General features: G+C 37.7%; 1 protein-coding gene across 1 annotated transcript in view; it reads left to right on the top strand.

Moving 5' to 3' along the window:
* Nucleotides 1-2,630, top strand: part of hyal4 (hyaluronidase 4) — a 13,538-nt gene that overhangs the window by 4,365 nt on the left and 6,543 nt on the right. The gene's annotated exons all lie outside the window — the stretch shown is intronic.

Below are 2,630 nucleotides of genomic sequence, written 5' to 3'. Positions count from 1 at the left end.
CTTTCCCTCCAATATTATTATCAACATAATAAGGACAACTGGACTCGGTCCAGACGAAAAGCCACATTGGGCAAGACCAGTGGCCGAGACCGAGGCAAGTCAGATTCCAAATACTAGCAAGTCCGAGACAAGTCCGAGTCCAAATACTAGCGAGTCCGAGACAAGTCTGAGACCATAGACAAACGTTCTTGAGTCCGGATTTGAGTCCATGACTAGACTCGACTACTACACCCCTGATATGAAGCATACATGTTCTGCAACAAAAAAATGCAGCTTGTGCAGATTGTCAACAGTCAAAGATTCATAGATATCAGAGTTGCACGAACCCATGTGTACTTCCAAGTGTTGCATATCAAGAAGGGAACTTATCTGTAAAGTGATCCATGATGGTATCCACAGAGCCAGTGAAGCCTCATAGTGGAAATCTGTCCCTCCTTGATGTCGCCCAACCAGGACCAGGGAGCCTATGAAGAGAATAATCAGAAACATACCTCTCATCCAATCAAGCCTGCTCTGGAATACGTTCTGTGTTATGCTTTAGTGTAGGCCTACTGTAGTTGGCTTTGAAAAAGGATCTGCTTTCACAAAGGGCAGAAATATTTCCAAACCTATAGGGGAAAACTGGCAGGAGCACAAGGAAAGGAAAAGCCTTTGATTCCAAACCAACATAACTCAGATTGGGAAAAAAAAAACTCCCACAAACTTCATAGAACTTTTAATGGACGTGAAACAATGTCTTCTGGAAAAATAGATGTAGGATTTCTCAATTCTCAAAGAAGAAAAAGTACAGATCAGGCTGCTAGCGTCAGAACAAACTGATGAGATTGTATTTTCAACACTGGGAAGTGTAAAACACGATATGAAGTTGTTATGGCACTGTTGCTAGGTCACAACAAAACAGCCTTGTCACCTTTAAAAAAGGGGTTACATGTTTATTGTACACTTTGTTTAGCGGCAGTATTCGCCATGCTAACATGTTAGCTTATACCTTGTAAAGTCGGAGATGAAGTTAAAACACTTGAACTAACTTTAATGCCACACAACGCCTTAGCACACACAATATTAAGAGAAAGTAGGCCCTCAAGCTTTAGCATGCATTTTCTTCAGCTGGGTGCATGCTAAACTTTCTCAGATAATCGTAGCTCTTCCATGCTAATGCGTTAGCATAAAAATCCTTAAATGAGAGATTAATCAATAGATAATCAATGACAAAAAAATAATTAGTAAGTTAGTTAGTGGGTACGCTAGTTAGTTAATTAGTTAGTTAATTAGTTAGTAGGTAAGAAAATGAGTAAGTAATTTCAAAGTAAGTAGTACTTACTTTGAAATTACTTACTCATTTTCTTACCTACTAAACTAATATATAGTTATGGTTATATTTAAAATTGTATTTAAAGTAAAGAGTCAAACTTACTTACTAAACATTATTCAGTTAAGAACTATTAGTTGGTTAGCTAGTAAGAATGAAAGTTAAGAAAATTAGTTTTTAAGTAAGTAGGTAAATAAGTAAGTTGGGAAGTAATTTAGTTAGTCAGCAAGGAAGTAAGAAAGTTAGTTCAAGGTAAGTAGTAATATTATATATAAGAAAGTAATTAACAATAAGAATAGGAAAGTAAGAAAATAAGTTAGTAAGTAGTAAGTACAGTAAATAGGTAAATAAGTAAGTAAATAAATAGGTCAGTAAGTAAGTAAGTTCAAGGTAAGTAGGAAGACATCTTTACAAGTAAAGTTATCAAAGTCCAAATAATGTCCAGCGTAAATCTGATCCACCAGTGAGAAAACATGACAACAAGAAGTCAGACGTCTGATCCGTCTCTCTGACTGCATGTTTGGTTCAACGATCTGTACGTGGGACGCAGAGACACGGCAAACGCTCAACCTCACTGAGACATTTGGCAGGGAAGCCTTTCATTATGGTCTGAGGCTTCAGCTCTGGTCAGAGGAGGACTACATGTGGACAGGAAAGCAGCGGTTTGTTCATCTGAAGTCCTCGTTTCAATCCCTGGGTGTCAACTGACTTCCTCTCTGTGACCTCTGACCCCTGGGTGTCACGGAAATGAGCCAGGAACTATTATTTATGCCTCGATGGTTTAGGATATTGAAACATTTGAATCCCCATAAGAGACAGAATTACAACGGGAAAAAAAGCCAATAGAAGTTAAGTAACAACTAAGTAAAATAAAATTAGAACAAAAGTCTCTGAAATGACCTGTGATTGGCCAACGTCTCAAGTCATGGGCCATATTTTCTAAAGCCTGAAAAACAGAGCCATGAGGAGCTTCAGAAGTGTAGTTTTCTCTCAGACCACTTGAATTACAATATGCTGAAAGATTATTATGGAATTCTTGCCCAACCTAGCCAAAAATAAACTGTTTATCACAGCTTTAAAATGAACGTGATATTAACTGAAGTATCCTCAATCTGGTGGTTGACCAGCAAGAAAACCTTTGCTTTTTCCTCCCCAACATGTTTCACTGGGTTGACTATTTGTAAATAACCTTGTTTTCTCTGCTGAAAGATTATTATGGAATTTTGCCCAACAATGTCAAAAACAAATCCTATCACAGCCTTGACTTTATGGAAATGCAGTTGTTTGGGGCTGCTTCTTTCTATCTATCTATCTATCTATC

Source organism: Etheostoma spectabile, chromosome 8, assembly GCF_008692095.1.
Source record: "Etheostoma spectabile isolate EspeVRDwgs_2016 chromosome 8, UIUC_Espe_1.0, whole genome shotgun sequence".
NCBI classification, from domain to species: Eukaryota; Metazoa; Chordata; class Actinopteri; order Perciformes; family Percidae; genus Etheostoma; species Etheostoma spectabile.
This window is presented reverse-complemented; position numbering and strand designations above follow the sequence as displayed.